Here is a 27481-nt window from a genome sequence, read left to right as displayed (position 1 = left end):
GTGAAAAAGAGGGCAAATGAGAGTTGGGGTGAGAGAGTATCATTAGATTTTAGGGAGAATAAAAAGATGTTTTGGAAGGAGGTAAGTAAAGTGCGTAAGACAAGGGAACAAATAGGAACTTCAGTGAAAGGGCTAATAGGGAGGTGATAACAGGTAGTAGTGATGTGAGAAGGAGATGGAGTGAGTATTTTGAAGGTTTTGTTGAATGTGTTTGATGATAGAGTGGCAGATATAGGGTGTTTTGGTCGAGGTGGTGTGCAAAGTGAGAGGGTTAGGGAGAATGATTTGGTAAACGGAGAGCAGGTAGTAAAAGCTTTGCGGAAGATGAAAGCCGGCAAGGCAGCAGGTTTTGATGGTATTGCAGTGGAATTTATTAAGAAGGGGGTGACTGTATTGTTGACTGGTTGGTAAGATTATTTAATGTATGTATGACTCATGGTGAGGTGCCTGAGGATTGGCGGGATGCTTGCATAGTGCCATTGCACAAAGGCAAAGGGGATAAGAGTGAGTGCTCAAATTACAGAGGTATAAGTTTGTTGAGTATTCCTGGGAAATTATATAGGAGGGTATTGATTGAGAGGGTGAAGGCATGTACAGAGCATCAGATTTGGGAAGAGCAGTGTGGTTTCAGAAGTGGTAGAGGATGTGTGGATCAGGTGTTTGCTTTGAAGAATGTATGTGAGAAATACTTAGAAAAGCAAATGGATTTGTATGTAGGATTTATGGGTCTGGAGAAGGCATATGATAGAGTTGATAGAGATACTCTGTGGAAGGTATCAAAAATATATGGTGCGGGGGGGGCAAGTTGTTAGAAGCAGTGAAAATTTTTATTGAGGATGTAAGGCATGTGTACGTGTAGGAAGAGAGGAAAGTGATTGGTTCTCATTGAATGTAGGTTTGCGGCAGGGGTGTGTGATGTCTCCATGGTTGTTTAATTTGTTTATGGATGGGGTTGTTAGGGAGGTGAATGCAAGAGTTTTGGAAAGAGAGGCAAGTATGGAGTCTGTTGTGGATGAGAGAGCTTGGGAAGTGAATCAGTTGTTGTTCGCTGATGATGCAGCGTTGGTGGCTGATTCGGGTGAGAAACTGCAGAAGCTGGTGACTGAGTTCGGTAAAGTATGTGAAAGAAGAAAGCTAAGAGTAAATATGAATAAGAGCAAGGTTATTAGGTACAGTAAGGGTGAGGGACAAGTCAATTGGGGAGGTAAGTATGAATGGAGAAAAACTGGAGGAAGTGAATTGTTTTAGATATCTGGGAGTGGATTTGGCAGCGGATGGAAACATGGAAGTGGAAGTGAATCATAGGGTGGGGGAAGGGGGCGAAAGTTCTGGGAGCGTTGAAGAATGTGTGGAAGTCGAGAACATTATCTCGGAAGCGAAAATGGGTATGTTTGAAGGAATAGTGGTTCCATCAATGTTATATGGTTGCGAGGCGTGGGCTATGGATAGAGCTGTGCGCAGGAGGGTGGATGTGCTGGAAATGAGATGTTTGAGGACAGTGTGTGGTGTGAGGTGGTTTGATCGAGTAAGTAATAACAGGGTAACAGAGATGTGTGATAATAAAAAGTGTGGTTGAGAGAGCAGAAGAGGGTGGGTTGAAATGGTTTTGTCACATGGAGAGAATGAGTGAGGAAAGATTGACCAAGAGGATATATGTGTCAGAGGTGGAGGGGACGAGGAGAAGTGGGAGGCCAAATTGGAGGTGGAAAGATGGAGTGAAAAAGATTTTGAGTGGTCGGGGCCTGAACATGCAGGAGGGTGAAAGTGGCCTTTGTTGTCTTTTCCTAGCGCTACCTCGCACACATGAGGGGGGAGGGGGTTGTTATTCCATGTGTGGCGAGGTGGCGATGGGAATGAATAAAGGCAGACAGTGTGAATTATGTATATGTGTATATATGTATATGTCTGTGTGTATATATATATATATGTATATTTTTTTTTTTTTTTTTTTTTTTTATACTTTGTCGCTGTCTCCCGCGTTTGCGAGGTAGCGCAAGGAAACAGACGAAAGAAATGGCCCAACCCCCCCCCCCCCCATACACATGTACATACACACGTCCACACACGCAAATATACATACCTACACAGCTTTCCATGGTTTACCCCAGACGCTTCACATGCCTTGCTTCAATCCACCGACAGCACGTCAACCCCTGTATACCACATGACTCCAATTCACTCTATTTCTTGCCCTCCTTTCACCCTCCTGCATGTTCAGGCCCCGATCACACAAAATCTTTTTCACTCCATCTTTCCACCTCCAATTTGGTCTCCCTCTTCTCCTCGTTCCCTCCACCTCCGACACATATATCCTCTTGGTCAATCTCTCCTCACTCATTCTCTCCATGTGCCCAAACCATTTCAAAACACCCTCTTCTGCTCTCTCAACCACGCTCTTTTCATTTCCACACCTCTCTCTTACCCTTACGTTACTCACTCGATCAAACCACCTCACACCACACATTGTCCTCAAACATCTCATTTCCAGCACATCCATCCTCCTGCGCACATCTCTATCCATAGCCCACGCCTCGCAACCATACAACATTGTTGGAACCACCATTCCCTCAAACATACCCATTTTTGCTTTCCGAGACCATGTTCTCGACCTCCACACATTTTTCAAGGCTCCCAAAATTTTCGCCCCCTCCCCCACCCTATGATCCACTTCCGCTTCCATGGTTCCATCCGCTGACAGATCCACTCCCAGATATCTAAAACACTTCACTTCCTCCAGTTTTTCTCCATTCAAACTCACCTCCCAATTGACTTGACCCTCACCCCTACTGTACCTAATAACCTTGCTCTTATTCACATTTACTCTCAACTTTCTTCTTCCACACACTTTACCAAACTCAGTCACCAGCTTCTGCAGTTTCTCACATGAATCAGCCACCAGCGCTGTATCATCAGCGAACAACAACTGACTCACTTCCCAAGCTCTCTCATCCCCAACAGACTTCATACTTGCCCCTCTTTCCAGGACTCTTGCATTTACCTCCCTTACAACCCCATCCATAAACAAATTAAACAACCATGGAGACATCACACACCCCTGCCGCAAACCTACATTCACTGAGAACCAATCACTTTCCTCTCTTCCTACACGTACACATGCCTTACATCCTCGATAAAAACTTTTCACTGCTTCTAACAACTTGCCTCCCACACCATATATTCTTAATACCTTCCACAGAGCATCTCTATCAACTCTATCATATGCCTTCTCCAGATCCATAAATGCTACATACAAATCCATTTGCTTTTCTAAGTATTTCTCACATACATTCTTCAAAGCAAACACCTGATCCACACATCCTCTACCACTTCTGAAACCGCACTGCTCTTCCCCAATCTGATGCTCTGTACATGCCTTCACCCTCTCAATCAATACCCTCCCATATAATTTACCAGGAATACTCAACAAACTTATACCTCTGTAATTTGAGCACTCACTCTTATCCCCTTTGCCTTTGTACAATGGCACTATGCACGCATTCCGCCAATCCTCAGGCACCTCACCATGAGTCATACATACATTAAATAACCTTACCAACCAGTCAACAATACAGTCACCCCCTTTCTTAATAAATTCCACTGCAATGCCATCCAAACCTGCTGCCTTGCCGGCTTTCATCTTCCGCAAAGCTTTTACTACCTCTTCTCTGTTTACCAAATCATTTTCCCTAACCCTCTCACTTTGCACACCACCTCGACCAAAACACCCTATATCTGCCACTCTGTCATCAGACACATTCAACAAACCTTCAAAATACTCATTCCATCTCCTTCTCACATCACCGCTACTTGTTATCACCTCCCCATTTACGCCCTTCACTGAAGTTCCCATTTGCTCCCTTGTCTTACGCACCCTATTTACCTCCTTCCAGAACATCTTTTTATTCTCCCTAAAATTTACTGATAGTCTCTCACCCCAACTCTCATTTGCCCTTTTTTTCACCTCTTGCACCTTTCTCTTGACCTCCTGTCTCTTTCTTTTATACTTCTCCCACTCAAATGCATTTTTTCCCTGCAAAAAATCGTCCAAATGCCTCTCTCTTCTCTTTCACTAATACTCTTACTTCTTCATCCCACCACTCACTACCCTTTCTAAACAGCCCACCTCCCACTCTTCTCATGCCACAAGCATCTTTTGCGCAATCCATCACTGATTCCCTAAATACATCCCATTCATCCCCCACTCCCCTTACTTCCATTGTTCTCACCTTTTTCCATTCTGTACACAGTCTCTCCTGGTACTTCCCCACACAGGTCTCCTTCCCAAGCTCACTTACTCTCACCACCTTCTTCACCCCAACATTCACTCCTCTTTTCTGAAAACCCATACTAATCTTCACCTTAGCCTCCACAAGATAATGATCAGACATCCCTCCAGTTGCACCTCTCAGCACATTAACATCCAAAAGTCTCTCTTTCGCACGCCTGTCAATTAACACGTAATCCAATAACGCTCTCTGGCCATCTCTCCTACTTACATAAGTATACTTATGTATATCTCGCTTTTTAAACCAGGTATTCCCAATCATCAGTCCTTTTTCAGCACATAAATCTACAAGCTCTTCACCATTTCCATTTACAACACTGAACACCCCATGCATACCAATTATTCCCTCAACTGCCACATTACTCACCTTCGCATTCAAATCACCCATCACTATAACCCGGTCTCGTGCATCAAAACCGCTAACACACCCATTTAGCTGCTCCCAAAACACTTGCCTCTCATGATCTTTCTTCTCATGCCCAGGTGCATATGCACCAATAATCACCCACCTCTCTCCATCAACTTTCAATTTTACCCATATTAATCGAGAATTTACTTTCTTACATTCTATCACATACTCCCACAACTCCTGTTTCATGAGTATTGCTACTCCTTCCCTTGCTCTTGTCCTCTCACTAACCCCTGACTTCACTCCCCAGACATTTCCAAACCACTCTTCCCCTTTACCCTTGAGCTTCGTTTCACTCAGAGCCAAAACATCCAGGTTCCTTTCCTCAAACATACTACCTATCTCTCCTTTTTTCACATCTTGGTTACATCCACACACATTTAGGCACCCCACTCTGAGCCTTCGAGGAGGATGATCACTCCCCGCGTGACTCCTTCTTCTGTTTCCCATTTTAGAAAGTTAATACAAGGAGGGGAGGATTTCCGGCCCCCCGCTCCCGTCCCCTCTAGTCGCTTTCTACGACACGCGAGGAATACGTGGGAAGTATTCTTTCACCCCTATCCCCAGGGATAATATACATATATATATACATATACTCACACACACACACACACACACACATGCACATACACACACACACACACATACATATATATACATATGAAAAATGTAAGAAACAATTTAGAAAACAAACTTTTAGCTTGAAATGAATGAAAAAAAATGAATGTCACATAATGGTTCAACCTCTGGCTATGGAAAAGGAAATGTACAATTTATTCACACAAACGTCAATAGCAGTTCTCATCAATTTCACCACTGTGTCAATAAGCTTCAATGTCTAAGCTACATTTTTCTCCAACTTCACTATTTTCTTGTCAAAAACACCATGCATGAAAACTATCACTCCATTAACACAACTATAAACATTTACTTCCCCTTTAAAAGTTCTGGGGAAGTCTGTCTCGATACACTGCGGCGAGGCGACGCGACGCTGACACAATCACTGTCACAATATCACTTCTGCCTCCTCAAGTCAATCTCTCAGCCACAGTGCAGGCCTTCATCGTCGAAATCGGTCTTCTGGAGGTTACCGTTGTCGATGGGTGTGACCATGTCCTTGCTGGAGTATATATATATATATATATATATACGTGCGTACAAAGTGGTAGCTCCCATTTGGCAGGGGTCCTGTGTTCGCTGGCTGGACGTTCGCTGGTTAGATGTACGCTGGCTGGATGTACGCTGGCTGGACGTTCGCTGGCTAGATGTACGCTGGCTGGACGTTCGCTGGCTAGATGTACGCTGGCTGGACGTTCGCTGGCTAGATGTACGCTGGCTGGACGTTCGCTGGCTGGATGGGCGATGCCTGGACACATGACAGTGGGTCAGTCATCTCCCGACGGAGAGCTCGCATGTCGACGTCCTCCCCCCTACGACGCCAGCGGGTAACTGGGGGTGACGTCTTTTTGGACAGAGATGTTCATGACGTCCAACCCGTCCATAGGTTGACAGGTGCTCTGCTTACGTGGCCCTTCTTACACATAAGGTGGGTGAACGCGACCATGGACACATCGTGTGCACTCTGGGCTGGCCTGGCTCTCCCTGGCTCATGTCTCATAAAACGGTGGTCTCAAGGTCTCCAGATGACGAAGAATTCCTTCATCGAACGTTAGCCTGCGTCTGAGTGATCCTTACGAGGCTTCAAGTCGTTAATTTGTGTCCTCTGTGGTTCCCAGATCAGGCCAGTTGAGACAACCTCCCCAGAAGGATGTATATGTATATATATATATATATACATATATATATATATATATGTATATATATATATATATATATATATATATATATATATATATATATATATATATATATATATATATATATATATATATATATATATACGTAGAGATGTATAGGTATGTATATTTGCGTGTGTGGACGTGTATGTATATACATGCGTATGTGGGTGGGTTGGGCCATTCTTTCGTCTGTTTCCATGCGCTACTTCGCTAACGCGGGAGACAGCGACAAAGCAAAATAAATAAATATATATATATATTGGTACCGGATGTTGTTAAAAGAATGACTACCTAGTTCCCTTCCTACTCCATCTTTACATTCCACAGGTCAACACAATATATAAGTAATATTCGCTGTGGTCATGATGCGTCCGCCTGTTTGCTGCTGCGCTTCGTCACGCGTCCGTTAGTGTCGTCATGTGTGTGTGTGTGTGTGTGTGGTGTTGGGTGTGGCATGACGTGTGTTCCTGCTGCTTGTAACTCCTGCCCAGCATAGCCACCTCAACCACCAAGGCTGAACACTTCCAGTAACCTTCACGAAGGTCTGTTATACCGGACATAACACCTGTCACGAAGGTCTGTTATACCGGACGTAACACCTGTCACGAAGGTCTGTTATGCCGGACATAACACCTGTCACGAAGGTCTGTTATACCGGACATAACACTTGTCACGAAGGTCTGTTATGCCGGACATAACACCTGTCACGAAGGTCTGTTATACCGGACGTAACACCTGTCACGAAGGTCTGTTATGCCGGACATAACACCTGTCACGAAGGTCTGTTATACCGGACGTAACACCTGTCACGAAGGTCTGTTATGCCGTACATAACACCTGTCACGAAGGTCTGTTATGCCGGACATAACACCTGTCACTGTAGATGATGACCAGGATCGGAGATAACATACCATCTTGTTGTTACATACCGAAGTACATGCATGGCTCGGGCCATCTAGCTCTCCGGTCACACAGTACCCTACGACCCCCGCTACGTTACGACCGGTAGGTAACCAGCAGTTAGCAGCAAGTCTAATTGGGCGTACGGCTAAGTGGGGAAGACGCTGTCTTCACGCCACTGAAGGTGGACAAAGACGACCCTTTTAGTAACCCACTTGGCTGAATATCTCAAGAATTTTAGTGGTGACCCCGTCTTAATGGACGTGTTCCTCCGCGTTACGTAAGGCAGTGTTGCCAGGCACGTGGCCCACAAGTGCCCACATACCATCGTTGGCAACCCTCGTTTGTAGTGTGTGTGTGTGTGTGTGTGTGTGTGTGTGGAGCGGGGGGGGGGGGGGAATATTTGAGGAGCAAGAAAGTGGATGTGAATATCCGAAATTGAGATGAATTTGAATGCCGTAAAATATTACTTTTGATGTTAAATTTTTAGATTTAGTTTGTACGAAGACAGATCCTTACTGTTGTGGTGGTGTGGGGGAAGGACACGCGCTGGGTACAGGGGAGTTCTGTAGTGGGTACAGTAGCTGGGGGTTATTCTGGAGGTAAGCATAAACCATACAGTGGATGCAGTTGCTGGGGGGGGCGGGGGTATTCTGAAGGTTAGGTTAGAGGATACAGTTGGGTACAGTAGCTGGTGTATTATGGAATAAGTATGAGAGGATACAGTGTGGTACAGTAGTTGGTGTATTATGAAACAAGTATGAGAGGATACAGTGAGGTACAGTAGCTGTTATATTATGGAATAAGTATGAGAGGATACAGAGGGGTACAGTAGCTGGTGTATTATGGAATAAGTATGAGAGGATACAGTGTGGTACAGTAGTTGGTGTATTATGAAACAAGTATGAGAGGATACAGTGGGGTACAGTAGCTGGTATATTATAGAATAAGTATGAGAGGATACAGAGGGGTACAGTAGCTGGTATATTGTAGAATAAGTATGAGAGGATACAGTTGGGTGCAGCATATGGACGTAGAGGGAGCCAGGCGGGTCCAGAGCCACTGGGACTATGTGATAGAGTGTAAGAAAGTAAACTCTAGATTGATATGGGTAAAACTGAAAGTTGATGGAGAGAGATGGGTGGTTATTGGTGCATATTCACCTGGGCATGAGAAGAAAGATCATGAGACGCAAGTGTTTTGGGAGCAGCTGAGTTTGTGTGCTAGTAGTTTTGATGCACAAGAACGGGTTATAGTGATGGGTGATTTGAATGCAAAGGTGAGTAATGTGGCAGTTGAGGGAATAATTGGTGTACATGGGGTGTTCAGTGTTGTAAATGGAAATGGTGAAGAGCTTGTAGATTTATGTGCTGAAAAAGGACTGGTGATTGGGAGTACCTGGTTTAAAAAGAGAGATATACATAAGTATACGTATGTAAGTAGGAGAGATAGCCAGAGAGCGTGGTTGGATTACGTATTAATTGATAGGCGCGCGAAAGAGAGAATTTTGGATTTTATGAGCTGAGAGATGCAAGTGGAGGGATGTCTGATCATTATCTTGAAGGCGAAGATTTGTAGAGGTTTTCAGAAAAGAAGAGAGAATGTTGGGGTGAAAAGACTGGTGAGAGTAAGTGAGCTTGGGAAGGAGACTTGTGTGAGGAAGTGCCGGGAGAGACTGAGTACAGAATGGAAAAAGGTGAGAACAAAGGAGGTAAGGGGAGTGGGGGAGGAATAGGATGTATTTACGGAAGCAGTGGTGGCTTGCGCAAAAGATGCTTGTGGCATGAGAAGCGTGGGAGGTGGGCAGATTAGAAAGGGTAGTGAGTGGTGGGATGAAGAAGTAAGATTATTAGTGAAAGAGAAGAGAGAGGTATTTGGACGATTTTTGCAGGGAATTAATGCAAATGAGTTGGAGATGTATAAAAGAAAGAGGCAGGAGGTCAAAAGAAAGGTGCAAGAGGTGAGAAAGAGGGCAAATGAGAATTGGGGTGAGAGAGTATCATTTAATTTTAGGGAGAATAAAAAGATGTTTTGGAAGGAGATAAATAAAGTGCGTAAGACAAGGGAACAAATGGGAACTTCAGTGAAGGGGGCTAATGGGGAGATGATAACAAGTAGTGGTGATATGAGAAGGAGATGGAGTGAGTATTTTGAAGGTTTGTTGAATGTGTTTGCTAATAGAGTGGCAGATATAGGGTGTTTTGGTCGAGGTGGTGTGTGAAGTGAGAGGGTTAGGGAGAATGATTTGGTAAACAGAGAAGAGGTAGTAAAAGCTTTGCGGAAGATGAAAGCCGGCAAGGCAGTGGGTTTGGATGGTATTGCAGTGGAATTTATTAAAAAAGGTTGTGACTGTAATGTTGACTGGTTGGTGAAGTTATTTAATGTATGTATGACTCATGGTTAGGTGCCTGAGGATTGGCGGAATGCTTGCATAGTGCCATTGTACAAAGGCAAAGGGGATAAAAGTGAGTGCTCAAATTACAGAGATAGAAGTTTGTTGAGTATTCCTGGTAAATTATATGGGAGGGTATTGATTGAGAGGGTGAAGGCATGTACAGAGCATCAGATTGGGGAGGAGTAGTGTGGTTTCAGAGGTGGTAGAGGATGTGTGGATCAGGTGTTTGCTTTGAAGAATGTATGTAAGAAATACTTAGAAAAGCAAATGGATTTGTATGTAGCATTTATGGATCTGGAGAAGGCATATGATAAAGTTGATAGAGATGCTCTGTGGAAGGTATTAAGAATATATGGTGTGGGAGGCAAGTTGTTTGAAGCAGTGAAAAGTTTTTATCGAGGATGTAAGGCATGTGTAGGTGTAGGAAGAGAGGAAAGTGATTGGTTCTCAGTGAATGTTGGCTTGCGGCAGGGGTGTGTGATGTCTCCATGGTTGTTTGATTTGTTTATGGATGGGGTTGTTAGGGAGGTGAATGCAAGAGTTTTGGAAAGAGTGGCAAGTATGCAGTCTGTTGTGGATGAGAGAGCTTGGGAGGTGAGGCAGTTGTTGTTCGCAGACGATACAGCGCTTGTGGCTGATTCGTGTGCGAAACTGCAGAAGCTGGTGACTGAGTTTGGTAAAGTGTGTGAAAGAAGAAAGCTGAGAGTAAATATGAATAAGAGCAAGGTTATTAGTTACAGTAGGGTTGAGGGACAAGCCAATTGGGAGGTAAGTTTGAATGGAGAAAAACTGGAGGAAGTGAATTGTTTTAGATATCTGAGAGTGGATTTGGCAGCGGATGGAACCATGGAAGCAGAAGTGAGTCATAGGGTGGGTGAGGGGGCGAAAGTTCTGGGAGCGTTGAAGAATGTGTGGAAGGCGAGAACGTTATCTCGGAAAGCAAAAATGAGTATGTTTGAAGGCATAGTGGTTCCAACAATGTTATATGGTTGCGAGGACTGGGCTATAGATAGGGTTGTGCGGAGGAGGGTGGATGTGTTGGAAATGAAATGTTTGCGGACAATATGTGGTTGAGGTGGTTTGATCGAGTAAGTAATGAAAGGGTAAGAGAGATGTGTGGTATTAAAAAGATTGTGGTTAAGAGAGCAGAGAAGGGTTTTTTGAAGTGGTTTGGTCACATGGAGAGAATGAGTTTGGAAAGATTAACGAAGAGGATATATGTGTCAAAGGTGGTGGGAACGAGAAGTGGGAGACCAAATTGGAGGTGGAAAGATGGAGTGAAAAAGATTTTTGAGCGATCGGGGGCTGAACATGCAGGAGAGTGAAAGGCTTGCAAGGAATAGAGTGAATTGGAACGATGTGGTATACCGAGGTCGACGTGCTGTCAGTGGATATAACCAGGGCACGTGAAGCATCTGGAGTAAACCATTGAAAGTTTCGTGGGGCCTGGATGTGGAATTGGAGCTGTGTTTCCGGTGCATTATACATAACAGCCATAGATTGAATGTGAGCGAATGTGGCCTTTGTTGTCTTCCTAGCGCTATATATATATATATATATATATATATATATATATATATATATATATATATATATATATATATATATATATATTATGTACTATTCGCCATTTCCCGCCTCAGCGAGGTAGCGTTAAGAACAGAGGACTGGGCCTCTGAGGAAACATCCTCACCCGGCCCCCTTCTCTGTTCCTTCCTTTGAAAAAAAAAAAAAAAAATGAGAGGGGAAGATTTCCAGCCCCCCGATCCCTTCCCTTTTAGTCGCCTTCTACAACACGCAGGGAATACGTGGGAAGTATTCTTTCTCCCCTATCCCCAGGGATAATATTAGGTCCAATATATATATATATATATATATATATATATATATATATATATATATATATATATATATATATATATATATATATATATATATATATTTCCGCCGTTTCCCATGTTATCAGAGTAGCGCTTGGACAGACGAAGAAAAGCTGCCTTCTGTCACATCCATTCTCCATCTATCATGTGTAATTTACCGAAACCACAGCTCCCTATCCACATCCAGGCCCCACAGACCTGTGCATGGTTTACCCTGCACGCTTCACATCGACCCCAGTATACCACATCGTTCCAATGAACTCTGGGTCGTGCACGCCATTCACTTTCTTGCATGTACAGGCTCCAGTCACATAATTTTTCACCTCATCCTTCCATCTCCAGTTTGGTCACCGCTTCTCTCTGTTCCCTCCACCTCTGACACATATATCCTCTTTGTCAGCTTTTCCTCAATCATTCTCTCCATATGTCCAAACCGTTTCAACATACCCTCTTCTGCTCTCTCAACCACACTCTTTTTATTACTACACATCTCTCTTACCCTTTCATTACTTACTAGATCAAACCACCTCACACCACATATTGTCCTCAAACACCACATATTTTCCTCAACCTTTTCATTTCCAACACATCCTACCTCCTCCGCACATCTGTAGTCCACGCCTCACATCCATACAACATCGTTCGCATAACTGTTCCTTCAGACATACCTATTTTCGTCCTTCCAGATAAAACCTCTTTTTCAACACATTCTCCAGTATTCCAGAACCTTTGCCCCGTCATCCAAGCTATGCTTCATTTCCACTTCCATGGTTCCCTTCGCTGCCAAGTTCACTCCCAGATATCTAAAACACTTCACTTCCTCCAGATTTTCTCCATTTAAACTTACCTCCCAACTAACTTGTTCCTCAGCTCTATTGAACCTAATAACCTTGCTCTTATTCACATTTACTCTCAACTTTCTCCTTTCACACACTCTCGGAAACTCGCCATCAAATTCTGCAGTTTCTCTCTTTCATATATCATCAGCAAACAACAGCTGACTCACTTCCCAGGCCCCTTCGTTTCCCACAGACTGTACACTCGCCCCCCTCTCCAAGACTAGCCTTTCCCTCCCTCACCATCCCATCCATGAATTAGAAAACCATGGAGGCATTACACACCCTGACTGGGAACCAGTCACTCTCCTCTCTTCCTACTCGTGCACATGCCTTACACCCTTGATAAAAACTCGCTTTTTCCAGCAGCTTTCCTTCCACACCATATATTAAGACATTCCAAAAGGCATGTCTCTCACCCCTGATCAAACGATATCTCCAGATCCAAAATTGCCATATACACATCCTTCTGTTTCACCAAGTATTTCTAGTACATTCTTTAAAAAATTACCTGATGCACACATCCTCTACCACTCTTGAAACATTTACCCTCCTTAACCTGATGCTCTGTACTTGCCCACACCTTCTGAACTCACCAGGTATACTGTACATGCCCACACCCTCTCAACTCACCAGGTCTAGTCAACAAATGTTTAACTTGCCTTTACACATTGGCACCATACATGCTTTCCGCCAATCCTCAGATACTTCACCATGATCCATACATACGGTGAAAATCCTTACCAACCAGTCGTCAACACAGTCACCTCCCTTTCTTAAGAAATTCAACAACAATGCCATCCACTCCAGCCGCCCTACCACTTTTCATCCAAACGTAAGGCTTTCACCACCTCTTCTCTCTTCACCAAACCATACTCCTTACTCCTTTACGTTGCACACCTCCCCGACCAGTGGCGTGACTCCCTACATCTGCTATCGTATCTTCCAACACATTCAACAATCCTTCAAAATACTCACGCCATCTGCTCCTCACCTCACCACTATCTCTCTTCATTTCCTTACTTACCTCCTTCACCGATGTTCCCATTTGTTCTCTTATTTCGTCACACAATTTACTTCCTTTCAAAACATCTTATCCTCCTTGAACTGTAATGATACTCTCTCACCTTATCTTTAATTTGCCCTCTTTTTCAACCCCTGCACGTTCCTCTTGACCTGCAGCTTCATCTTGTACTTCTCGCAGGCATTTGCACTCCTTCCCTGTAAGCACCGTCTATATAACTTTTTTTTTCTCTTTCACGAGCGAATTTACTTCCTCTTCCCACTCAGTACCCTGTCCATCTCCCACCATACGCAAGCCTCGTGCTTCTTTTGCACATGCCAGCGCTGCTTCCTTAAGTACCTCCCATTCCTCACCCATTCCCGTAGCTTCGTGTATGTCTTCACACAAATCTCTTTTGTAAGCTCACCAACTTTTGCCACACTTTTTACCAACCCATAACGCTTCCTCTGTTCCTAAAATTTCTACAGATCTTCACCCTCGCCTCCACAATATAGTTCTTGTAGAGCCTTGTGACGTAATAGATAATGGTAGATAACGTCACCAAGAGGAGTGACCGCTGTGTGAACGTTAAAGATCTGGTTAATCCTGCGGCTGAGGAGGATCGGGACGGGTATGTTTCCATAACCTTGGGTAAGAATTGTACGTGGAACTTAGGCATCACAGAGATGGGAAGGTAAAGATATCTGGATTTTCTCAGGTACATATTCTCTCTCTCTCTCTCTCTCTCTCTCTCTCTCTCTCTCTCTCTCTCTCTCTCTCTCTCTCTCTCTCTCGGCCACAGCGGCCGGGTGTAGGGCCACAGCAGCCGGGCGTCGGGCCACAGCGGCCGGGTGTCGGGCCACAGCGGCCGGGCGTCGGGGCCACAGCGGCCGGAAGTCGGGCCACAGTGGCCGGGTGTCGCGCCACAGTGGCAGGGTTTCTGGCCACAGCGGCTGGGTATCAGGTCACCGGTGAAGTATAACATGTCAGACAGGTTGCTATGTGATAACCCGGCAGAGCGGGTGTGATGTAAGACACCAGGACACCACACCTTCCTTCCTGAACCTCCCCCAGGGCACCTTACCTTCCCACCATCCTCACCAGGACACCACACCTTCCTTCCTGAACCTCCCCCAGGGCACCTTACCCTCCCACCATCCTCACCAGGACACCACACCTTCCTTCCTGAACCTCCCCCAGGGCACCTTACCCTCCCACCATCCTCACAAGGGCTGAGCAGATCCCAGCTTCCCAGCACCGCTCACAGCTGTGTGGTACTACACACTCCCGTCCACTCCCCCACCACACCCTCTACCACACTACACTCTCTACCATCCACTCCTCCACCACACCCTCTAACACACTACACTCTCTACCATCCACTCCTCCACCACACCCTCTACCACACTACACCCGCTACCATCCACTCCCCCACCACACCCTCTACCACACTACACACCACACCCTCTACCACACTACACCCGCTACCATCCACTCCCCCACCACACCCCCTACCACACTACACACCACACCCTCTACCACACTACACACCACACCCTCTACCACACTACACCCGCTACCATCCACTCCTCCACCACACCCTCTACCACAATGCTCCCCCTATCTCATACCTGTATTTCAGTCGACGGTTGACACGTGACCACAACAAAGGCACAGAGCCAGACCTACACAGTAAAACTCGGACACAAAAATGGATGATCAAACGTGGCCTCACCCCCCCCCCCCCCTCAACATCAATTGGATGGACAAATTGGCAGACATCAATGGCTGGTACACTCATCATTGCCAGACACTCTCTGCTCCTCATTATTTAGTGGCAAGATTTTTTTTATATTTATATCCTGGCAACTGGTGTGTGACGCTGTCGTCTGTGACGGACATGTGGGTTGTGCAGTGTGTGATGGACATGTGGGTTGTGCAGTGTGTGATGGACATGTGGGTTGTGCAGTGTGTGATGGACATGTGGGTTGTGCAGTGTGTGATGGACATGTGGGTTGTGCAGTGTGTGATGGACATGTGGGTTGTGCAGTGTGTGATGGACATGTGGGTTGTGCAGTGTGTGATGGACATGTGGGTTGTGCAGTGTGTGATGGACATGTGGGTTGTGCAGTGTGTGATGGACATGTGGGTTGTGCAGTGTGTGATGGACATGTGGGTTGTGCAGTGTGTGATGGACATGTGGGTTGTGCAGTGTGTGATGGACATGTGGGTTGTGCAGTGTGTGATGGACATGTGGGTTGTGCAGTGTGTGATGGACATGTGGGTTGTGCAGTGTGTGATGGACATGTGGGTTGTGCAGTGTGTGATGGACATGTGGGTTGTGCAGTGTGTGATGGACATGTGGGTTGTGCAGTGTGTGATGGACATGTGGGTTGTGCAGTGTGTGATGGACATGTGGGTTGTGCAGTGTGTGATGGACATGTGGGTTGTGCAGTGTGTGATGGACATGTGGGTTGTGCAGTGTGTGATGGACATGTGGGTTGTGCAGTGTGTGATGGACATGTGGGTTGTGCAGTGTGTGATGGACATGTGGGTTGTGCAGTGTGTGATGGACATGTGGGTTGTGCAGTGTGTGATGGACATGTGGGTTGTGCAGTGTGTGATGGACATGTGGGTTGTGCAGTGTGTGATGGACATGTGGGTTGTGCAGTGTGTGATGGACATGTGGGTTGTGCAGTGTGTGATGGACATGTGGGTTGTGCAGTGTGTGATGGACATGTGGGTTGTGCAGTGTGTGATGGACATGTGGGTTGTGCAGTGTGTGATGGACATGTGGGTTGTGCAGTGTGTGATGGACATGTGGGTTGTGCAGTGTGTGATGGACATGTGGGTTGTGCAGTGTGTGATGGACATGTGGGTTGTGCAGTGTGTGATGGACATGTGGGTTGTGCAGTGTGTGATGGACATGTGGGTTGTGCAGTGTGTGATGGACATGTGGGTTGTGCAGTGTGTGATGGACATGTGGGTTGTGCAGTGTGTGATGGACATGTGGGTTGTGCAGTGTGTGATGGACATGTGGGTTGTGCAGTGTGTGATGGACATGTGGGTTGTGCAGTGTGTGATGGACATGTGGGTTGTGCAGTGTGTGATGGACATGTGGGTTGTGCAGTGTGTGATGGACATGTGGGTTGTGCAGTGTGTGATGGACATGTGGGTTGTGCAGTGTGTGATGGACATGTGGGTTGTGCAGTGTGTGATGGACATGTGGGTTGTGCAGTGTGTGATGGACATGTGGGTTGTGCAGTGTGTGATGGACATGTGGGTTGTGCAGTGTGTGATGGACATGTGGGTTGTGCAGTGTGTGATGGACATGTGGGTTGTGCAGTGTGTGATGGACATGTGGGTTGTGCAGTGTGTGATGGACATGTGGGTTGTGCAGTGTGTGATGGACATGTGGGTTGTGCAGTGTGTGATGGACATGTGGGTTGTGCAGTGTGTGATGGACATGTGGGTTGTGCAGTGTGTGATGGACATGTGGGTTGTGCAGTGTGTGATGGACATGTGGGTTGTGCAGTGTGTGATGGACATGTGGGTTGTGCAGTGTGTGATGGACATGTGGGTTGTGCAGTGTGTGATGGACATGTGGGTTGTGCAGTGTGTGATGGACATGTGGGTTGTGCAGTGTGTGATGGACATGTGGGTTGTGCAGTGTGTGATGGACATGTGGGTTGTGCAGTGTGTGATGGACATGTGGGTTGTGCAGTGTGTGATGGACATGTGGGTTGTGCAGTGTGTGATGGACATGTGGGTTGTGCAGTGTGTGATGGACATGTGGGTTGTGCAGTGTGTGATGGACATGTGGGTTGTGCAGTGTGTGATGGACATGTGGGTTGTGCAGTGTGTGATGGACATGTGGGTTGTGCAGTGTGTGATGGACATGTGGGTTGTGCAGTGTGTGATGGACATGTGGGTTGTGCAGTGTGTGATGGACATGTGGGTTGTGCAGTGTGTGATGGACATGTGGGTTGTGCAGTGTGTGATGGACATGTGGGTTGTGCAGTGTGTGATGGACATGTGGGTTGTGCAGTGTGTGATGGACATGTGGGTTGTGCAGTGTGTGATGGACATGTGGGTTGTGCAGTGTGTGATGGACATGTGGGTTGTGCAGTGTGTGATGGACATGTGGGTTGTGCAGTGTGTGATGGACATGTGGGTTGTGCAGTGTGTGATGGACATGTGGGTTGTGCAGTGTGTGATGGACATGTGGGTTGTGCAGTGTGTGATGGACATGTGGGTTGTGCAGTGTGTGATGGACATGTGGGTTGTGCAGTGTGTGATGGACATGTGGGTTGTGCAGTGTGTGATGGACATGTGGGTTGTGCAGTGTGTGATGGACATGTGGGTTGTGCAGTGTGTGATGGACATGTGGGTTGTGCAGTGTGTGATGGACATGTGGGTTGTGCAGTGTGTGATGGACATGTGGGTTGTGCAGTGTGTGATGGACATGTGGGTTGTGCAGTGTGTGATGGACATGTGGGTTGTGCAGTGTGTGATGGACATGTGGGTTGTGCAGTGTGTGATGGACATGTGGGTTGTGCAGTGTGTGATGGACATGTGGGTTGTGCAGTGTGTGATGGACATGTGGGTTGTGCAGTGTGTGATGGACATGTGGGTTGTGCAGTGTGTGATGGACATGTGGGTTGTGCAGTGTGTGATGGACATGTGGGTTGTGCAGTGTGTGATGGACATGTGGGTTGTGCAGTGTGTGATGGACATGTGGGTTGTGCAGTGTGTGATGGACATGTGGGTTGTGCAGTGTGTGATGGACATGTGGGTTGTGCAGTGTGTGATGGACATGTGGGTTGTGCAGTGTGTGATGGACATGTGGGTTGTGCAGTGTGTGATGGACATGTGGGTTGTGCAGTGTGTGATGGACATGTGGGTTGTGCAGTGTGTGATGGACATGTGGGTTGTGCAGTGTGTGATGGACATGTGGGTTGTGCAGTGTGTGATGGACATGTGGGTTGTGCAGTGTGTGATGGACATGTGGGTTGTGCAGTGTGTGATGGACATGTGGGTTGTGCAGTGTGTGATGGACATGTGGGTTGTGCAGTGTGTGATGGACATGTGGGTTGTGCAGTGTGTGATGGACATGTGGGTTGTGCAGTGTGTGATGGACATGTGGGTTGTGCAGTGTGTGATGGACATGTGGGTTGTGCAGTGTGTGATGGACATGTGGGTTGTGCAGTGTGTGATGGACATGTGGGTTGTGCAGTGTGTGATGGACATGTGGGTTGTGCAGTGTGTGATGGACATGTGGGTTGTGCAGTGTGTGATGGACATGTGGGTTGTGCAGTGTGTGATGGACATGTGGGTTGTGCAGTGTGTGATGGACATGTGGGTTGTGCAGTGTGTGATGGACATGTGGGTTGTGCAGTGTGTGATGGACATGTGGGTTGTGCAGTGTGTGATGGACATGTGGGTTGTGCAGTGTGTGATGGACATGTGGGTTGTGCAGTGTGTGATGGACATGTGGGTTGTGCAGTGTGTGATGGACATGTGGGTTGTGCAGTGTGTGATGGACATGTGGGTTGTGCAGTGTGTGATGGACATGTGGGTTGTGCAGTGTGTGATGGACATGTGGGTTGTGCAGTGTGTGATGGACATGTGGGTTGTGCAGTGTGTGATGGACATGTGGGTTGTGCAGTGTGTGATGGACATGTGGGTTGTGCAGTGTGTGATGGACATGTGGGTTGTGCAGTGTGTGATGGACATGTGGGTTGTGCAGTGTGTGATGGACATGTGGGTTGTGCAGTGTGTGATGGACATGTGGGTTGTGCAGTGTGTGATGGACATGTGGGTTGTGCAGTGTGTGATGGACATGTGGGTTGTGCAGTGTGTGATGGACATGTGGGTTGTGCAGTGTGTGATGGACATGTGGGTTGTGCAGTGTGTGATGGACATGTGGGTTGTGCAGTGTGTGATGGACATGTGGGTTGTGCAGTGTGTGATGGACATGTGGGTTGTGCAGTGTGTGATGGACATGTGGGTTGTGCAGTGTGTGATGGACATGTGGGTTGTGCAGTGTGTGATGGACATGTGGGTTGTGCAGTGTGTGATGGACATGTGGGTTGTGCAGTGTGTGATGGACATGTGGGTTGTGCAGTGTGTGATGGACATGTGGGTTGTGCAGTGTGTGATGGACATGTGGGTTGTGCAGTGTGTGATGGACATGTGGGTTGTGCAGTGTGTGATGGACATGTGGGTTGTGCAGTGTGTGATGGACATGTGGGTTGTGCAGTGTGTGATGGACATGTGGGTTGTGCAGTGTGTGATGGACATGTGGGTTGTGCAGTGTGTGATGGACATGTGGGTTGTGCAGTGTGTGATGGACATGTGGGTTGTGCAGTGTGTGATGGACATGTGGGTTGTGCAGTGTGTGATGGACATGTGGGTTGTGCAGTGTGTGATGGACATGTGGGTTGTGCAGTGTGTGATGGACATGTGGGTTGTGCAGTGTGTGATGGACATGTGGGTTGTGCAGTGTGTGATGGACATGTGGGTTGTGCAGTGTGTGATGGACATGTGGGTTGTGCAGTGTGTGATGGACATGTGGGTTGTGCAGTGTGTGATGGACATGTGGGTTGTGCAGTGTGTGATGGACATGTGGGTTGTGCAGTGTGTGATGGACATGTGGGTTGTGCAGTGTGTGATGGACATGTGGGTTGTGCAGTGTGTGATGGACATGTGGGTTGTGCAGTGTGTGATGGACATGTGGGTTGTGCAGTGTGTGATGGACATGTGGGTTGTGCAGTGTGTGATGGACATGTGGGTTGTGCAGTGTGTGATGGACATGTGGGTTGTGCAGTGTGTGATGGACATGTGGGTTGTGCAGTGTGTGATGGACATGTGGGTTGTGCAGTGTGTGATGGACATGTGGGTTGTGCAGTGTGTGATGGACATGTGGGTTGTGCAGTGTGTGATGGACATGTGGGTTGTGCAGTGTGTGATGGACATGTGGGTTGTGCAGTGTGTGATGGACATGTGGGTTGTGCAGTGTGTGATGGACATGTGGGTTGTGCAGTGTGTGATGGACATGTGGGTTGTGCAGTGTGTGATGGACATGTGGGTTGTGCAGTGTGTGATGGACATGTGGGTTGTGCAGTGTGTGATGGACATGTGGGTTGTGCAGTGTGTGATGGACATGTGGGTTGTGCAGTGTGTGATGGACATGTGGGTTGTGCAGTGTGTGATGGACATGTGGGTTGTGCAGTGTGTGATGGACATGTGGGTTGTGCAGTGTGTGATGGACATGTGGGTTGTGCAGTGTGTGATGGACATGTGGGTTGTGCAGTGTGTGATGGACATGTGGGTTGTGCAGTGTGTGATGGACATGTGGGTTGTGCAGTGTGTGATGGACATGTGGGTTGTGCAGTGTGTGATGGACATGTGGGTTGTGCAGTGTGTGATGGACATGTGGGTTGTGCAGTGTGTGATGGACATGTGGGTTGTGCAGTGTGTGATGGACATGTGGGTTGTGCAGTGTGTGATGGACATGTGGGTTGTGCAGTGTGTGATGGACATGTGGGTTGTGCAGTGTGTGATGGACATGTGGGTTGTGCAGTGTGTGATGGACATGTGGGTTGTGCAGTGTGTGATGGACATGTGGGTTGTGCAGTGTGTGATGGACATGTGGGTTGTGCAGTGTGTGATGGACATGTGGGTTGTGCAGTGTGTGATGGACATGTGGGTTGTGCAGTGTGTGATGGACATGTGGGTTGTGCAGTGTGTGATGGACATGTGGGTTGTGCAGTGTGTGATGGACATGTGGGTTGTGCAGTGTGTGATGGACATGTGGGTTGTGCAGTGTGTGATGGACATGTGGGTTGTGCAGTGTGTGATGGACATGTGGGTTGTGCAGTGTGTGATGGACATGTGGGTTGTGCAGTGTGTGATGGACATGTGGGTTGTGCAGTGTGTGATGGACATGTGGGTTGTGCAGTGTGTGATGGACATGTGGGTTGTGCAGTGTGTGATGGACATGTGGGTTGTGCAGTGTGTGATGGACATGTGGGTTGTGCAGTGTGTGATGGACATGTGGGTTGTGCAGTGTGTGATGGACATGTGGGTTGTGCAGTGTGTGATGGACATGTGGGTTGTGCAGTGTGTGATGGACATGTGGGTTGTGCAGTGTGTGATGGACATGTGGGTTGTGCAGTGTGTGATGGACATGTGGGTTGTGCAGTGTGTGATGGACATGTGGGTTGTGCAGTGTGTGATGGACATGTGGGTTGTGCAGTGTGTGATGGACATGTGGGTTGTGCAGTGTGTGATGGACATGTGGGTTGTGCAGTGTGTGATGGACATGTGGGTTGTGCAGTGTGTGATGGACATGTGGGTTGTGCAGTGTGTGATGGACATGTGGGTTGTGCAGTGTGTGATGGACATGTGGGTTGTGCAGTGTGTGATGGACATGTGGGTTGTGCAGTGTGTGATGGACATGTGGGTTGTGCAGTGTGTGATGGACATGTGGGTTGTGCAGTGTGTGATGGACATGTGGGTTGTGCAGTGTGTGATGGACATGTGGGTTGTGCAGTGTGTGATGGACATGTGGGTTGTGCAGTGTGTGATGGACATGTGGGTTGTGCAGTGTGTGATGGACATGTGGGTTGTGCAGTGTGTGATGGACATGTGGGTTGTGCAGTGTGTGATGGACATGTGGGTTGTGCAGTGTGTGATGGACATGTGGGTTGTGCAGTGTGTGATGGACATGTGGGTTGTGCAGTGTGTGATGGACATGTGGGTTGTGCAGTGTGTGATGGACATGTGGGTTGTGCAGTGTGTGATGGACATGTGGGTTGTGCAGTGTGTGATGGACATGTGGGTTGTGCAGTGTGTGATGGACATGTGGGTTGTGCAGTGTGTGATGGACATGTGGGTTGTGCAGTGTGTGATGGACATGTGGGTTGTGCAGTGTGTGATGGACATGTGGGTTGTGCAGTGTGTGATGGACATGTGGGTTGTGCAGTGTGTGATGGACATGTGGGTTGTGCAGTGTGTGATGGACATGTGGGTTGTGCAGTGTGTGATGGACATGTGGGTTGTGCAGTGTGTGATGGACATGTGGGTTGTGCAGTGTGTGATGGACATGTGGGTTGTGCAGTGTGTGATGGACATGTGGGTTGTGCAGTGTGTGATGGACATGTGGGTTGTGCAGTGTGTGATGGACATGTGGGTTGTGCAGTGTGTGATGGACATGTGGGTTGTGCAGTGTGTGATGGACATGTGGGTTGTGCAGTGTGTGATGGACATGTGGGTTGTGCAGTGTGTGATGGACATGTGGGTTATGCAGTGTGTGATGGACATGTGGGTTGTGCAGTGTGTGATGGACATGTGGGTTGTGCAGTGTGAGGTGGTCACATGTGGCGTGTGCAGTGTGTGTTGTACATGTGGGTTGTACAGTGGTCACATGTGACGTGTGCTGTGGCGTGTGCAGTTGTCACATGTGCATTTGCAGTGTGCTGTGGTCACTTGTGGCGTGTGCAGTGCGCGATGGCCACATGTGGCATGTGCATTGGTCACGTGTGGCGTGTGCACTGTGTTGTGGTCACATGTGGCGTGTGCTGTGTGTCTGGCGGTCACCTTTGTGGCGTGTGTAGCATAATGGTGGTCACATATGTGACATATGCGGTGGCTGGCACTGTATGAATGGAGCGTATGTAGGGAGGGGGTTAGCTGTAGGGGGTGGGGGGGGTGCCCGGGTGATTCATTCTGTTAAGATCAACTGCCTTGTTCGACCCCGCTGTGTGTGTGTGTGTGTGTGTGTGTGTGTGTGTGTGTGTAATTACCAATTTGTGTATTTCGGGAAGGAAGTTCTTCACTCTTGTGCCACAACTGTTGACTACATCACAGTACTTAGTCATTTATGTTGCGTGCATGAACCATGTCCTGCCAGTATACAACATTGTGTCACAAGTCTTAATATATAGAAGTATGTCCTCACGTCTTAATAAGTTTCCTCCTTAATATCATGTTCTGTCCTGGTTGTTCTCTCCCTACATATCTGGAAGACCTGTTCACTGTCTGCGTCAGCCATCTGTTTTAGAAAACTTAGATGTGATCAGATCACCCCTAACTCATCTGTCTTGCCTTTCCCGGAAGCTTAGCTCTCTTTATTCTTGTACCATCTTTCTGCCCTCCTCTGGACCTTCTCCATTTGTTCTTGGTGCGTCTTTAGGTACGGGGACCCAACTTGTGAAGTATATTTCAGTTTTCGCCTAATGCAGGATGTGAACTGCTGCTAGATACGTTCTTATCCATATAGTTGAAAGTTGTTTGATATTTACTGGAGAACAGTTCGTCCTCTTTCCTCATCTTCTAATAGTAGACTTTGGCGACAAGTGAGGGATGTTGCCGATTCCTAAGTCCCTTTAACACACGAAATCCTGAATCTTATTTCCTGTTGGTTCATAATCCTTCCCCATCCACAATACCTTATATATATAGTTAGGTAGGATTTCATCAACCATATACCAGACCAGTTTTGGAATGTATCTGGGTCCCCTTGTAAACTGATGCCATCCTGGTCGCTGGTCACATTCCTCATGAGTGTTTACATGATCTGCAGACGTACTAAGGTAGGAGGAGAGCAAACCTTCAGGCAGGCAAGTTACGAGCAAAGATCAAGAAGAGTAATGGTCCCAAAACTGAACCCTGGGGCACTCCACTGGTGACCTCCGCCCATCTGCAGAAAGTTCTTCCTCTGGCATGCGACCACCTTACTTCCACTCCACTGAGATGCTTCATCTTCTCTACATGGGAGGAGTGTCCCCACCATACTCCTCCTACCTGTGCCACACGTCCTCTTGTTTTCAATAATTGGTGGTTGTCATTTTAACGATAATGAATCGGTGATGAGATATGTTCGGCATGATCTATCTCATGTGGCGCAGTAGTAGTAAGTGAAGGAACGATGGTATAATGTGAGTGAATAACAGTCGTAATAAATGAAGGAACGATGATATAATGTGAGTGAATAACAGTAGTAATAAATGAAGGAACGATGATATAATGTGAGTGAATAACAGTAGTGATAAATGAAGGAGCGATGATATAATGTGGGTGAATAACAGTAGTAGTAAGTGAAGGAACGATGACATAATGTGAGTGAATATAAAGAGTTGGTTGATAAATATTACGTGAGCGAATTGTCTCCCAGGACCATCTAGGACCATCATCGTCAAGTTATAACCAAAACAGAAATCTTCATATCTTGTGTCAGGTAATGTGAGGACCGTACACGCTGGTCCCACGAGTACAGTGTTGGGGCGAGGTAGGTAAAGATGTTGCAGAACGAACTAGGCTTGGTTAACTCATTGCCACAGTAGGTAGTGTGTTGGGGCAGGAGATAGTGTGAGGAGCGCCACAGTAGGTAGTGTGTTGGGGCAGGAGATAGTGTGAGGAGCGCCACAGTAGGTAGTGTGTTGGGGCAGGAGATAGTGTGAGGAGCGCCACAGTAGGTAGTGTGTTGGGGCAGGAGATAGTGTGAGGAGCGCCACAGTAGGTAGTGTGTTGGGGCAGGAGATAGTGTGAGGAGCGCCACAGTAGGTAGTGTGTTGGGGCAGGAGATAGTGTGAGGAGCGCCACAGTAGGTAGTGTGTTGGGGCAGGAGATAGTGTGTGTGTGGGGAGCGACGGTGTTTAGTGTAGGAGGCGGAGTGTGTCCGTGGGGTTAGGGTGTACACAGCCATGACTGGTAGGTAGCGTTGTGTAAAGTCATTGCTATGTACCTCCTAACCTCCCGCACTCATCCCGCCTCCTGCACACACACACACACACACACACACACACACACCAAATACTCTCGCTGCCCCCCCCCCCCCCTGCATCGCTACGGCGACCATGAACGTAACAAAGCCAAGTGACTGCATGAACTTTTACAAGCATTGTTGATCCATGTATCATTAAGACAATGTGAAGATCACCTTCACGTTTATGTCAATATTCGTTGGTAATGACTGCTGGCTGGAGCTGTCAAGTATATGAAATAATGGAGTGGGAGGTTAACATATCTCTGGACACTGATATGTTGAACACTTTTCCTCAACTATGACAATAATGAATTATGAAAGTGTATCGTATAGCATTCCGTACGTTATCTTTTAAGCGAAAGTCTCTGTTTGCGTACGAGTCATTTTCGAATCTTGGTTAATTCAACGAAAACACAGGGTCTGAAGGACTGAAGGAATGGAAGAAATGAAACTTTTAAAGGAAGTTGATTTAGGGATTTGAAAAATGTAAGAGAGTCTTGGTTGGCCGAGAGAGGACGCGAGAAATTCAAAGGTGTTGGAGAGAACACAAGGTGGCAACAGCCGGCCCAGCGACGAGTTGCACAACGCTACTTGTTAGGTATTTTGACGGTGTCGCTCGCCCACCACTGTGGGGGCTTAACCCATCACCAGAGGCGTATAAGCAGCCAGCCAGTCACCAAGCCAGCCAGCTCTCGCGACCATAAACTGGAGTACTGTTTATTGAAGAAGAAGAAGACCCCACGGTGGGTATATAAGGTGGAGTGAATTGTGAGGTTTAAGGCTAGAGTGGAGGGATTTGTGATCAGTCAGTTTTCAAGTGTCGGGTAAGTACATATACAGGGGTTGTAGAGCCGTGTTGTAGCTGTTCTGTTAGTACATATACAGGGGTTGTAGAGCCGTGTTGTAGCTGTTCTCCATACATGGGCATAATCATGCCTTAGTACAATGGAAGTAACAATTCAGGAAATACGTTAATGAAACGTTATTTAACGTTTCTGTTTGCTTGTGGATGAATATGCCAGGGTTACCGGACTCCGCTTGCAAGCGTGTTATACTCCAGCGTCGGATTTGCTCAGTGACATGTGTAGATGATGCTACGGGCACCCCTCCTCCCTCCCTTGTGTAAGCCTCACACCCATGAGAAAAGACACAGTTGATAAGAGATTAGAAAAATGAACTTCATACAAAGCGCGTAATGTTGTAAGCTGGTTTGTGATATACAACGTGAATGTTTGTATGTTGTTAGGCCATTCAGGAGATGGATTGGTTATTGATGCTTACTTTATACATCATTTATGAATGAGAATATTTCATACATTCGTGTTTCTCATTCACGACTCAAGTTTGAGAATGAATAAAACTACGTCATAATAAAGTTTTAGAAATGAGAATGCAAATAATGTAGAAGGGTTCGAAGTCTTTAATTCAAGTCTTTATTATTCTACATTAGCAGCGATAGTTTGGAAAGTCAATATGATTGGTGAAGATTTTTTATAACGACCAATTTGAATATCGGCGAAAACAGTCCGCAGGACAAATAGAAAACGTGATATCGTGTGTTTTATATAATGGATGGAAGTGGGTTATTATGGGGCAAGTGAGGGTATGGCAGGGTTAGGAGGCGAACGCCTCGATTAAAACATTCACGTACCAAATTTGTTTTCCCGCTGGAACAGTAGTGTAATATGATGCAAATGTCGTGTGGTCGTGGTGTGTGTGGTGGCCAGGGCAAAACCTCGCCACTGGGTCGCCAACAACTGTTGTGAATGTGGCTTGAACTGTGATTTTGTCTCTCTCTCTCTCTCTCTCTCTCTCTCTCTCTCTCTCTCTCTCTCTCTCTCTCTCTCTCTCTCTCTCTCTCTCTCTCTCTCTCTCTCTCATAATTATGCATACCATTGTCCTGAATTTACAATCGTGGATATTGAATTCCGACGTTTAATTTAGCAGTGTGAGATGTGCCGTGAGCTGACCATGGACAAGACATTTACATACACCCGTCAGACTTGAGTATAATAGAGACAGGAATGTAGGTTAGTGTAGAGTTTTGAATTACTGAGGCGACCTGAGGGACCCATATATATATATATATATGTATATATATATATATATATATATATATATATCATACAAACCTCCAACAGCCAGGATCGAACCTGGGACCCCTTGTGCAAGAGGCAGGCATGCTAACCGCTCGGCTAAGGGAC

At 46.8% G+C, this 27481-nt stretch overlaps 1 protein-coding gene across 6 annotated transcripts in view; it reads left to right on the top strand.

Annotated features, from left to right (window-relative positions):
- The window catches only part of LOC139750366 (membrane progestin receptor gamma-like), a 210188-nt gene that overhangs the window by 56408 nt on the left and 126299 nt on the right, over window positions 1–27481 (top strand). For 3 of the 6 annotated variants that reach the window (XM_071665080.1, XM_071665084.1, XM_071665082.1), the window contains exon 1: window positions 22810–26020. The exons of the other annotated variants lie outside the window; for them this stretch is intronic. The gene's annotated coding sequence lies outside the window, so the exon portion shown is untranslated. Of the gene's footprint in view, window positions 1–22809; window positions 26021–27481 lie in introns of those variants that run through there. 6 annotated transcript variants of the gene reach the window in all.

The sequence above is a fragment of the Panulirus ornatus genome, chromosome 9 (genome assembly GCF_036320965.1).
Source record: "Panulirus ornatus isolate Po-2019 chromosome 9, ASM3632096v1, whole genome shotgun sequence".
In the NCBI taxonomy this organism is placed as follows: domain Eukaryota; kingdom Metazoa; phylum Arthropoda; class Malacostraca; order Decapoda; family Palinuridae; genus Panulirus; species Panulirus ornatus.
Note: the sequence above shows the minus strand (reverse complement) of the source record. Positions and strands in the feature narration are given on the sequence as shown.